Source organism: Aotus nancymaae, unplaced genomic scaffold (assembly GCF_030222135.1).
Source record: "Aotus nancymaae isolate 86718 unplaced genomic scaffold, 86718_ANA_hifiasm-v0.15.2.pri h1tg000041l, whole genome shotgun sequence".
In the NCBI taxonomy this organism is placed as follows: domain Eukaryota; kingdom Metazoa; phylum Chordata; class Mammalia; order Primates; family Aotidae; genus Aotus; species Aotus nancymaae.
The window spans coordinates 20,711,614-20,725,976 of record NW_026988455.1 but is presented as its reverse complement, the minus strand read 5'-3'; positions in this window follow the sequence as shown (position 1 = coordinate 20,725,976).

Here is a 14,363-nt window from a genome sequence, read left to right as displayed (position 1 = left end):
GTCCTGTTGTCAAAACCAGACAAAGACATTAACAGAAAAGAAAATGACAAACCAATATTTCTAATGAACAAAAGTCCTCAACAAAATATTAACAAATCAAATCCAAAAATATGTGAAAAGAATTATGCTCTGTGACCAAGGGGAATTTATCTTAGGTATGCAAAGCTGTATCAAAATTGGAAAATCAGTTCGTGTAATCCATCACATAAACAAGCTAAAGAAGAAAAATCACCCTATCCCATCAACAGATGGAGAAAAAGCATTTGACAAAATCCAACCCCATTTATGATTAAAAAGAAAAACTCTGCAAACTAGGAATAGAGGGGACCTTCCTCAATTTCATAAAAAGAACATCTGCAAAATACAACTAACATCATAATTAATGGTGCGAGACCTCAAGTTTTCCCAGTAAGATCAGGAACAAAGGCAAGGATGTCCCCTCACCATTCTTTTCAGTATTGTACTGGAAGTTCTAGCTAATGCAGTAAGACTCAAAAAAGGGGGAGAGGGGCTGGGCATGATGGCTCATGCCTGTAATCACAGTAATTTGGGCAGATTGCTTGAACCCAGGAGATTGAGACCAGCCTGGGCAACATAGTGAAACCCTGTCTCTACAAAAAATACAATAATTAGCTGGATATGGTGGCACATGCTTGTAGTCCCACCAGTGCGCTTTAGCCTGGGTGATAGTGAGACCCTATCTCAACAAATAAAATAAATAAACAATAAATAAATTAATGGTATCCAGATTGGAAGGGAAGAAATAAAATTGTCTTTGCAGATGACATAATTGTTTATATAGAAAATCTGAAAAAATCAACATCAGAAACCTCCTGGAACTACTAAGCAATTATAGGCAGATGGTAGGATACAAGGTTAATATACAGAAGTCAGTTGCTGTCCTATATACCAGCAATGGACAAGTGGAATTTGAAATTAAAAATGTAACACCATTTACATTACTATCCCCCCCAAATGAAATAATTAGGTATAAGTCTAACAAAATATGTACAATCTGTATGAGGAAAACTAGAAAACTGATTAAAGAGATCAGAAAAAAATACAGAGATTTTATATTCATAGGTAGGAATACTCAATATTGTTAAAATGTCAGTCTTTTATTTTTTTTGAAATGGAGTCTCACTCTGTTACCAGGCTGGAATGCAGTGGCACTATCTTGGCTCACAGCAACCTCTGCCTCCTAGATTCAAGTGATTCTCCTGCCTCAGCCTCCCAAGTAGCTGGAACTACAGGTGCCCACTACCACACCCAGCTAATTTTTGTAATTTAGTAGAGATGGGGTTTCACTATGTTGGCCAGTATGGTGTTGATCTCTTGATCAGTACATGGTGTCATTCACAGTCAAGAAAAATATGAACAAAGATGCAGTGTTAAATCATAATGGCATAAGATTAACTGTAGTACATACTGTACTACTGTAATAATTTCACAGCCACCTCCTCTTTCTATTGCAGTGAACTCGTGTGTTTTGTCTGCTTAAAATGCTATCTGATGCTAATCAACTCTGTATGAGCAGTTCATCTCTCCAGTAAAGTATCAGAGAAAAAAATGGTCTTTCACAGTTCTCACGTTTTTCATTGTTTGGTCCAATACCATAACCTTGAATGACACCTTGAGACCCATATGAAATGCCAGTAGTGATGCTGAAAGTTCTCCCAAGAAGCAGAGAAAAGTCATGACATTACAAGAAAAAGTTGAGTTGCTTGATGCGTACCATAGATTGAGGTCTGCAACTGCAGTTGCTCACCATGATGCTTCATCTTGTAAACAGACATTGTAAACTTATGGTATTGATAAATATTATACATTACTGTAAATATATTTTCTCTTCTTTATAACCTTAATTATGTTTTCTTTTCTCTAGATTACTTTATTGTAAGAATACAGCGTATGATATATATAACAGAAAACATATGTTAATCAACTGTTTATATTAGCATTAAGGCTTCTAGCTAAGATTTCAGGGAATCAAAAGTTGTATGTGGATTTTTAACTTCATTGTAGGGGCAGGGGTTGGCATCCCTAACTTCTGCATTGTTCATGAGTCAGCTGTAAATGAAAAAATCCTGAAAAGAAATTTTCATGCCACACGAGGGACCTGCCACTGGTGCATGTGAGACCCACCACTGCCCTGCCTCTGGTGTGCACACATGGGGACACCCATCACCCTGTCAGTGCCTCATGGAATCATTTTTGCCGGCACCCCTCCATAAGGGTGTTTTTGCCAGGAGACTGGGAACACCTCAGCCCCACCAGTGCAGCAGCTGCTTAAACTAGCAGGGCCAGAGAAAAAGGCTACAGGCCTGGTCCCAGTCCCCCAGGTGTAGAGCACTCAGCCTGTGAGTGCAGAGCTGAGCCTTGGCCCCATGAAATCATCAAGAAACAAAGCCAATTGACTGAACCCAACTTATACTATAGTTAAACCCTCAAAAGCATCAAAGAATATAAAAGCAAAAAGCCCCACTTAAAGGACAATTTCAAACATGAAATGAACATAACCCCACACAGATGAGAAAGAACCAGTGAAAGAACTCTGGCAACTCTAATAGCCAGAATGTCTTCTCAACTCCAGACAACCATATTAGCTCTCCAGCAGTGGTCTTTAATCAGACTGAAATAGCTGAAATGACATAGAATTCAGAATCTGGATGGCAACAAAGACCATTGAGGTTCAGGTGGAAGTTGAAAGCCAATCCAAGGAATCTAAGGAATCCAATAAAATTATACAAGAGCTGAAAGATGAAATAGCAAAAATTTTAAGAATGAAACTTATCGTCTAGAGCTGAAGAACTCGCTATAAGAAGTTCACGTTACAATAAGAAGTATTAACAGCAGGATAAACCAACCTGAGGAAAGAATCTCAGAGCTCAAAGATCAGTTCTTCAAATCAACTCAGACAAAACTAAAGAGGAAAAATTTTTCATGAGCAAAACCTCTGAGATATAAGATTATGTAAAGAGACCAAACCTATAATCCATTGGCATCTGACAGAGAGCAAGCAACTTGGAAAACATATTTGAAGATAATGGCACACAAATTTCCTCAACCTCAGTAGAGAGATTGGCATGAAAATAAAGGCAATTTGGAGCACCCTAGGAAGATACTATATCGACCAGACGTGGTGGCTCACGCCTGTAATCCCAGCACTTTGGGAGGCCAAGGTGGGCAGATCATGAGATCAGGAGATTGAGACCATCCTGGCTAACACAGTGAAACTCCATCTCTACTAAAAGTACAAAAAATTAGGCAGGGGTGATGGCATGTGCCTGTAGTCCCAGCTACTTGGGAGGCTGAGGCAGGAGAATTGCTTGATCCAGGAAGGCAGAGGTTGCAGTGAGCCAGGATTGTGCCACCGCACTCCAGCCTGGGCAACAGAGTGAGACTGTCTGAAAAAAAAAAAAAGATACTATTATCAGACAACCATCCCCAAGACACATAATTAGTAGATTCTCTGAGTTCACCCCAAAAGAAGAAATGTTAAAGGCAGTTAGAGAGAAGGGGCAGGTCACATACAAGGGGAACCCCATCAGGCTAACAGTAGACTTTTCAGCAGAAACTTTACAAACAAGAAGATATTGGGGAAGTATATTCAGCATCCTAAAAGATACAAAATTCCAACCAAGAATGTCATATCCAGCCAAACTAAGCTTCGTAAGCAAAGGATAAATAAAATCCTCTTTACACAAGCAAACACTAAGGAAATTAATTATCACCAGACTGCCATCCTTAAGAGAGTGCTAAACATGGAAGACAAAACAAAGGACCATTGCCTGCCACCACAAAAACACATAGCCCACTGACACTATAAAGCAAGTGTACAATCAAGTCTGTGTAACAACCAGCTAACAACATGACTAGATCAAATCCTCACATACCAATATTAACCTTGGATGTAAATGAGGTAAATGCCCCACTTAAAAGCTACAGAGTGGCAAGTTGGATAAAGAAGCAAGACCCAACTGTATGCTGTCTTCAAGAGACCCATCTCTTGGCCAGGAGTGGTGGCTCACATCTGTAATCCCAGCACTTTAGGAGGATAAAGCAACAGGATCACTTGAGTCCACGAGTTGAAGGCCAGCCTAGGCAACATAGTGAAAGAATTTAAAAAGAGAGAGACCCATCTTATATGCAATGACACCCATAAGCTCAAAGTAAAGCAATGGAGAAAGATCTATCAAGAAAAGAGAGAACAGAGAACAAGAGTTGCTGTTCTTATTTCAGACAAAACATACTTTAAACCAGCAATGCTCATAAAGGACAAAGAAGGACACTCCATAATGATAAAGAGTTCAATTCAACAAGAAGAGTTAACTATCCTAAATATATGAGCACCCCAAACTGGAGCACCCAGATTCATAAACAAGTTATTTAGAGACCTATAAAGAGACTTAAATAACCACACAATAATAGTAGGAGACTTCAACACCCTACTGACAGTGTTGGACAGAACATTGAGACAGAAAACTAATAAAGATACTTGGGATCTAAACTCAACACTTCACCAAATGGACCTAACAGACATCTACAGAATGCTCCACCCAACAACAGAATATACATTTTTCTGTTTTTATCTATATATGGCACGTACTGTAAGATTGACTACACACTCAGCCATAAAGCAATTCTCAACAAGTTAAAAAAAAAACAACCTGAAATCAAATCATACCAACCACACTCTCAACCACAGCACAATAAAAATAGAAATTAATAATAAAAGATCTCTCAAAACCATACAATTATATGGAAATTAAATCACTGGCTCCTAAATGACTTTGGATAAAAATGAAATTAAGGCAGAAATCAAGAAACTCTTTGAAACTATTGAAAACAAGGATGCAACATACCAGAATATCAGCTAAAGCAGTGGTAAGAGGAAAGTTTATAGCTGTGAGCACCCACATCAAAAAGATCTCAAATTAACAACCTAACATCACACTTAGAGGAACTAGAAAAATGAGCAAACCAAGCCTAAAGCCAGCAGAAGAAAAGAAATAACGAAAATTAGAGCTGAACTGAACAGAATTGACGTGAAAATCCATAAAAAGATCAATGAAACCAAAAGTTGGTTCTTTGAAAGAATAAATGAGACTCCTAGACCTCTAGCTAGACTAATAAAGAAAAAAGAAGATCCAAAGAAACACCATCAGAAATGACAACAGTGACATTACCACTGGCCTCACTGTGATGCAAGACACCCTCAGAAGCTATTACGAACATCTCTATTATGCACACAAACTAGAAAACCTAGAAGAAATGGATAAATTCCTGTAAACATTCAACCTACAAATATTGAAGGAAATTGAATATTTGAACAGACCAATAACAAGTTCCAGAGTTGAATCAATAGTAACAAAAACAAAAAAAAACCTACCAACCAGAAAAAGCCCTGGACCAGATGGATTCACAGCTGAATTCTACCAGACATGTAAAGAAGAGCTGGTACGAATCCTACTGAAACAGTTCTAAAAATTGAGGAGAAGGAACTCGTCCCTAATTTATTGTATGAGGCTGGAATCATTCTGATAACAAAACCTGGCTGAGACCCAATGAAAAAATAAAACTTTAAGCTAATACCCCTGGTAAAATTAGATACAAACATCCTCTGCAAAACACTAGCACATTGAACTCAGCAGCACATTGAAGAGCTCTACCATGATCAAGTAAGCTTTATTCCTGGAATGCAAGGTTGGTTCAACATATACAATGAAATAAATGTGATTCCGCACCTAAACAGAACTGAAAACGAAAACCACATTATCATCTCAATAGATGTAGAAAAGGCTTTTGACAAAATTCAATATCCCTTTGTCTTAGAAGCCCTCCACAAACTAGATATTGAAGAAACATACCTCAAAATAATAAGAGCCATCTATGACAGACACAGCCAACATCATACTGAACAGGCAAAAGCTGGAAGCATTCCCCTTGAGAACCAGAAGAAGACAAAGATGGCCACTCTCACCACTCCTATCAACATAGTGCTGGAAGTCCTAGCCAGAGCAATCAGGCAAGAGAAAGAAATAGAAGGCATCCAAATAGGAAGAGAGGAAGTCAAACTATCTTTCTTCACAGATGGTATGATTCTATACCTAGAAAACCCTATCGTTTGTGCCCAAAGGCCCCTAGAGCTGATAAACAACTTCAGTAAAGTTTCAGGATACGAAAATCAATGTACAAAACCCAGTAGCATTTCCATACACCAATAAGATCAAAACTGAGAGCCAAATCAAGAACACAATCCCATTTATAATTGCCACAAAAAGAATAAAATACCAGCTGGGCACAGTGGCTCACGACTATAATCCCAGCACTTTTGGAGGCTGAAGCGGGTTGGATCACCTGAGGTCAGGAGTTCGAGACCAGCCTGGCCAACCATAGTGAAACCCTGTCTCTACTAAATATTTTGAAAAATTACCTGGGCATGGTGAGGGGTGGTGGGCACCTGTAATCCCAGCTACTCAGGAGGCTGAGGCAGGAGAATTGCTGGAACCTGAGAGATAGAGGTTACAGTGAGCTGAGATCACGCCATTGCACTCCAGACTGGGTGACAGAGTAGGACTCCATTTCAAAAGAAAAAAGAAAATAATAAAATAAAATACCTAGGAATACAGCTAACCAGGGAGATAAGAGATCACTGCAACAAGAATTATAAAACACTGCTGAAAGAAATCAGAGATGACACAAACAAATAGAAAAACATTCCATGCTCATGGATAGGAAGAGTCAGTATTGTTAAAATGGCCATACTGCCAAAAGCAATTTATAGATTCAGTGCTATTCTTATCAAACTAACAACACCATTTTTCACAGAATTGGGAAAAACTATTCTAAAATTTATATGGAACCAAAAAAGAGCTTGAATAGCCAAAGTAATCCTAAGCAAAAAGAACAAAACCCAAGGCATCACACTGCCTGACTTCAAACTATGCTACAAGGCTACAGTAACCAAAACAACATAATACTGGTAAAAAAAAAAAAAAAAAAAAAAAATTCTACAACCATCCAATCTTTGCAAACCTGACAAAAACAAGCAATGGGGAAAGGATTCCCTGTTTAATAAATGGTGTTGGGAAAACTGGCTAGCCATGTGCAGAAAGCAGAAACTGGACCCCTTCTTGACACCTTACACTAAAAATACCTCCAGATGGCTTAAAGACTTAAACATAAGACCTGACACTATAAAAACCCTAGAAGAAAATCTAGGCAAAACCATTCAGGACATAGGCGTAGGCAAGGACTTCATGACCAAAACACCAAAAGCATTGGCAACAAAAGCCAAAATAGACAAATGGGACTTAATCAAACTCCACAGCTTCTGCTCGGCAAAAGAAACAGTCATTAGAGTGAATTGGCAACCAACAGAATGGGAAAAAAATTTTGCAGTCTACCCATCTGACAAAAGGCTGATATCCAGAATTTACAAAGAACTAAAAAGATTTACAAGAAAAAAACAAGCCCACTCAAAAGTGGGCGAAGGATATGAACAGACACTTTACAAAAGAAGACATACATGAGGCCAACAAATATGAAAAAATGCTCATCATCACTGGTCATTAGAGAAATGCAAATCAAAACTACATTGAGATACCATCTCACGCCAGTTAGAATAGTGATCATTAAAAAATCTGGAGACAACAGATGCTGGAGAGGATGTGGAGAAATAGGAACACTTTTACACTGTTGGTGGGAGTGTAAATAGTTCAACCATTGTGGAAGACGGTGTGGCGATTCCTCAAGGACCTAGAAATAGAAATTCCATTTGACCCAGGAATCCCATTACTGGGTATATATCCAAAGGATTATAAATCGTTCTACTATAAGGACACATGCACACGAATGTTCATTGCAGCACAGTTTACAATAGCAAAGACCTGGAACCAACCCAAATGCCCATCGATGATAGACTGGACAGGAAAAATGTGGCACATATACACCATGGAATATTATGCAGCCATCAAAAACGATGAGTTCGCGTCCTTTGTAGGGACATGGATGAACCTGGAAACCATCATTCTCAGCAAACTGACACAAGAACAGAAAATCAAACACCACATGTTCTCACTCATAGGTGGGTGTTGAACAATGAGAACACACGGACACAGGGAGGGGAGCACTATACACTGGGGTCTGTTGGGGGGAGAGGGGGGGATAGAGGGGGGTGGGGAGTTGGGGAGGGATAGCATGGGGAGAAATGCCAGATATAGGTGAAGGGGAGGAAGGCAGCAAATCACACTGCCACATATGTACCTATGCAACAACCTTGCATGTTTTTCACATGTACCCCAAAACCTAAAATGCAATAAATAAATAAATAAATAAATAAATAAAAGCTCAGTGAGACACAAGAGAACACAGATAAACAATATGAAGCAATCAAAAAAAATTCAGGATGTGAATGAGAAATTGACCAAAGCAATATATACCATAATGAATGAAATTAAAAATTCATTTGGGAGGCCGGGCGCGGTGGCTCAAGCCTGTAATCCCAGCACTTTGGGAGACCAAGGCGGGTGGATCACGAGGTCAAGAGATCGAGACCATCCTGGTCAACATGGTGAAACCCCGTCTCTACTAATACAAAAAATTAGCTGGGCATGGTGGCACGTGCCTGTAATCCCAGCTACTCAGGAGGCTGAGGCAGGAGAATTGCCGGAACTCAGGAGGCGGAGGTTGCGGTGAGCCGAGATCGTGCCATTGCACTCCAGCCTGGGTAACAAGAGCGAAACTCCGTCTCAAAAAAAAAAAAAAAAAAAAAAAAAATTCATTTGGGAACTTCAACAATTGATTAGATCTAGCAGAGGATAAAATTTCAGAATGTGAAGTTAGGTAGGTCTTTTGAAATAATTGAGTCAGAGCAAGAGGAAAAACAAATGAACAAAGCCTAAACACATGGGACACCACAAAGCAACTACATATTTGATTTTGGGGAGTTCTAAAATATGAAAAAAAGCTCAAAGGAATAGAAAACCTATATAGTGAAATAACAACTGAAAACTTCCCATGTCTAGTCTCCCCAGCACATTATAGTCAAACTGTCAAAAGTCAAGGCCAAAGAGAATTCTAAAAATCAGCAAGAGAAAAGCATCTGGTTACATATAAGGAAACCCTCATCAGACAAACAGTGTATTTCTCAGCAGAAACCTTATAACCCAGGAGAGAATTAGATGATATATTCAACAAGCTAAAAGAAAAAAAAAAATCTGTCAGCCAAGGATATTATACCCAGCAAAATTGTCCTTCATAAATGGAGAATAAATAAAGTCTATCCTGGACAAGCAAAAACAGATAATTTGTGATCACTAGATGGGCACTATGAGAAATGTTTAAAGAACTCCTATGCTTGGAAGCAAAAGAATAAAAACTGTCATTATGAAAACACATGAAAGTGTAAAGCTGACTCATAGAGCAGACACAAATGAGGAAGAGAGAGGACTCAAATGTTAACACTGCAGAAACTCACCAAACGGCAGTGACAAACAGGAGGAAGAAAGAAACAAAAGATATAAAACAACCAGAAAACAATGAATAAAGTAACAGGAGTAAGTACTCAGATATCAATAATAATTGTGAATGTAAATGGATTAAATTTTCTTCTTAGATGATATAGATTGGCTGAATCAATAAAGAAACATCACCTAACTATATGCGGCTTACAAGAAACTTACTTCACCTGTAAAGACACACAGAAGGCCCAAGATGGCAGCCTCCACATTGGTACCTGTGTGAGGCCAGTGGGGACAGTGCCTGTTGTCATCTCCTTGAAGGCCACGTCTGGTCCTCATTCTTGGGCTTGTTTGGTGTGCTACTGAGGGAGAGAGGCAATGGCAGGGAGCCTCTAATGCAGGGCAGGTAGGCACCTGTGGGGCTGGGTGCTTCTGGTATACAGAAGCTTCTCTCTGGGTGTTCCTGGATTGACCCGTGTAAGCCTCCCTCCCAACCCCTCTAAGTGGTTGATGTTTGGAACAACAAGAGGGCCATGTTTGGAGTGTATAACAACATTGGGATCCTGGGAAACTGAAACGCACACCAAATAACTGAGCAGGGACCCCAGATGACTTCAGGCTTGGAAGGGGAATGAATTGTAGTATTGTAGTTAAAAGAAAAAAATGCTTGGAAATAGAATGTTTATTTATAACCTGCATAACCTTAATAAATGCATTTGCTATCTCTACAAACACTTTAACCAACATGGAAAGTACTGATAGAAGAGAAAGCTGAGAACTGTGGAAGAGGCTCATCTGTCACCCTGTACTGTGAAGGGGAACTGTACTTTTCCCTAGTAGGTAAGGGCTTTGTATGCTGTCTGTAATAAAACAGGGTTTCTTTGAAATTTGATAGCCACACACTTTATTTTCCTCTAGATGCTGCCTTTACTCACTCAGACTATAAAGTCTGACTCATTCTTAGGGTCTTAGGTTTGGGCTTCACATCAGTTGCCTTTTATAGTCTAGCTATCACATGGTCTTTAAAAAAAGAGAAGTTAACTCCAGCCTGGGTGACAAGCAAGGCTCCATCTCAAACAAAAAAGAAGTTGGTGAGAATATTGTTGGCACTTTTTGACACTGGCCCTTCATGTATTAAAAGTGGTAATTTTTAATTACTCCATAATGCTGTTATGTTAATAGTGTTTATCTAAAGACCCTTCCATGTCAGGTGTGGTGGCTCATGCCTATCATCTCAGCACTTTGAGAGGCTGAGGTGGGCGGATCACTTGAAGCCAGGAGTTTGAGACCCACCTGGCCAACATGGTGAAACCCCATCTCTACTAAACATCTCTACTAAAAATGTAAAAATTAGCCAGGCATGGTGGCACACACCTGTAATCCCTGCTACTTGGGAGGCTGAGGCATGAGACTCTCTTGAACACAAGAGGCAAAGGTTACAGTAAGCCAAGATCATGCTACTGTACTCCAGCCTGAGCAACAGAGCAAAGAGTCTGTCTCAAAAAAAAATAAAAAATAAAAAAAATAAAGACCCTTCCACACTGGAATGAAATATAATAGGAAAATGGAATTATACTTCTGCATCACTCTCATAAAAGATATTTATTAGGCATCTTCTCTGAGTGGGAACTATAGGAAAAACAAAGTGTAAAATGTTCGTTTCATTTTAATATGAGGCATCAAGTATCATGTGAGTGGTAGAAATGGGGGATACTAAGCCTGACTGGTTATTACAATCATCTGGGTCATTTAACATTTCAAAAGCCTAGTCCCAAACCTTGAAGAATGTGATCAGTAGAGCTGAGTTGAGTCTTGGGCATCTGTGTGTTTTGTTCTTTTTTAATAATTAAAAAAATATATGGCTGGGCATGATGGTGCATGCCTGTAATCCTGGCACTTTGGGAGGCTGAGGCGGGAGGATGCCTGAGGCCAGGAGTTTGAGACCAGCCTGGGCAATATGGCAAGACCCTGTCTCTACAAAAATTGTAAAAATTAGCTAGGCATAGTGATAGGCGCCTGTGGTTCTGACTACTCAGGAGACTGAGGTGAGAGGATCACTTGAGCCCAGGCAGTCAAGGCTGCAATGAGCTGTGATTGTGCCACTGCACTACAGCCTGCCCAACAAAGTGAGATCCTATCTCAAAAAAATATATATATATATTATCCACATACACAATTCAAAATTTAAAAATTATAAAAATGTAATGACATGGAAAGTTTTCTTGCAGCCTGGTTTTTGGTGCTCCTTCTCAAAGGTGGCAACTTTTTAATCCTGTATATAGACTATACGTGCAGAAGCTTGTATTATCTATCCATCTGTCTATGTTCAACAAGTAGGATTTCATACACATTGTTCCGTATCTTGGTTTTTCACTTAATATAACATGGAGATTTTTAAATATATTCATATTATATACTATAAGGACTCAATCAGTTCCCTTTGGATATACATTTAGATTGTTTCTAGTCTTTTTCTTTTTTCTTTCTTTTTTTTTTTTTTTGAGATGGAGTTTCACTCTTGTTACCCAGGCTGGAGTGCAATGGCACGATCTTGGCTCACTGCAACCTCCGCCTCCTGGGTTCAGGCAATTCTCCTGCCTCAGTCCCCTGAGTAGCTGGGATTACAGGCACGTGCCACCATGGCCAGCTAATTTTTTGTATTTTTAGTAGAGACGGGGTTTCACCATGTTGACCAGGATGGTCTCGATCTCTTGACCTCGTGATCCACCAGCCTCGGCCTCCCAAAGTGCTGGGGTTACAGTGTTTCCAGTCTTTTTCAAAGTATGACTCTTCTAATTTAGGTAATTCTAATTTTAAAAGCCCTCAGATGATTTTCATTAGCTGTGTTTGAAGCCACTGCTGTGGATGATAAATGACCTAGATAAGAGAATGACTGGCCTAGTTAATAGAGGCTTTATAGAACAGGTGGGATTTTAGTAAGCACAGATGGAGGTGGTAGAACATTTCAAGTGGGGAGTAGAAATCAGTGATACATGAAGAGAACATAGAATTGGTTGAGAGATGGTGAGGTGGATCTAGCTGTATTGGAGCATAGTATGACACTGTTTTGTCTCTATCCTTTGTTAAATATTTGACTGCGAATGAAGTTACATAACTTTGACATTACTCAATTGAGGAGAATGTTGCTAGTTTCTAGAATAATATTATTAATTAGGTTTAAATTGTTTAATATGTTTTCAGTGCTTAGAATATGAATGCTCTCAGTATTTGCCAGATGAAATATGGAAAGTATTTGACATATTGCTTTTAAGAAATTTTTTTTTGTACTAAATGTGTTATTAGTGTTCCTTGTTAAGATTTTTAGGTTGATATGGGCAAGTCTCTGGTACTGTTGATTAAGAACATAGGTTTTAGAGTCAGACAGGTCTGAGCTTGAGTTTAAGCTCTACCACTCTACATGACCTAACTGAAGTAGTTAACTTCTATGAGCCTTATGTATGAGGATTTCTTAGCCTGTCAAGTGGGAGCAATACAGTCATTTCCTCATAGGGTTGTGTGAGGAATAAATAAAATTATGCACATAAAATATTTAGTACAGAGTTTGACCAATGTAAATGGTAATGACACCCTTCTGGAGTATGTGTAAATAATCACTACACACAGAATTATAAAAACCTGAAGAAACGAATGAAAATAAGTTTTAAAAATTATTAACTTTAAAAAAGTAGTTTCGCAAACAAACAAAAAAAAAGACACATATAGGTGAAAAGTAGGGATGGAAAGAAATATTCCACACAAATGCAAACCCGAAATGAGCAGAAGTAGCTCTACTTACATCAGCTAAAATAGACTTTAAGTCAAAGACAGTCAAGAGAGAAAAAGGTTATTATACAATGATAATAAGATCAATTCAGCAAGAAAATATAGCAAGTCTAAATATAAATGCACCCAACACTGGAACATTCAGATATATAACACAAATGTTATATATCATTGCCAAATTCTACCAAAGTTTCAAATAAGAACCAATATCAATTCTCCAGAAACTACTCCAAAATATTAAACAGGAGGGAATTCTCTCTAATTCGTTCTACAAAGCCAGCATTACCCTCATGTCAAAACCAAACAATCCTTATGAAAATATCAATGTCATTTTTCACAGAAATAGAAAAAAAATTCTAAAATGTATATGGAATCAAAAAAGAGCCTGAATAGCCAAATTAATTCTGAGCAAAAAGAACAAGACTGAAGGCATCCCACGACCTGACTTAAAAGTATGTTACAAGACTATAATAACCCAAACATCATGGTATTGGTATTAAAAACAGACACATAGATCAAATGAACAGAATAGAGAACTCAGAAATAAATCCATGTATTTATAGTCCACTGATTCTTGATAAGGGAACCAAGAACATACATTGGGGAGGGGACACCTTCTTCAATAAATAGTGCTGGGAAAATGGAATGTCCACATACAGAAGAATGAAAATAGACCCCTATCTTTCACTATATGAAAAAATTAAAAAATGGATTAAAGGCTTACATGTAAGACTCAAAACTATAAAACTACTTGAAGAAAATGTGGGGGAAACACTATAGGACATTGGTCTAGGCAGATTTTATTAACAAAAACCAAAACAGACAAATGGGACTGTATTAAACTAAAAATTCTGCACAGCAAAGGAAGCAGTCACCAGACTGAAGAGACAACCTGTTGAACAGGAGAAAATATTTTCAAAGTATTAATCCAACAAGGGAATAATATCCAGAATATTCAAGAAACTCAAACAACTCAACAGAAAACAATTCAAATAATCCTATTTTTAAAAATAGACAAAGGACATGAATACACACTTCTCAAAAGAAGACATACAAATGACCAACAGGTATATGAAAAAATGCTCAACATCACTAATCATCATGGAAATGCAAATC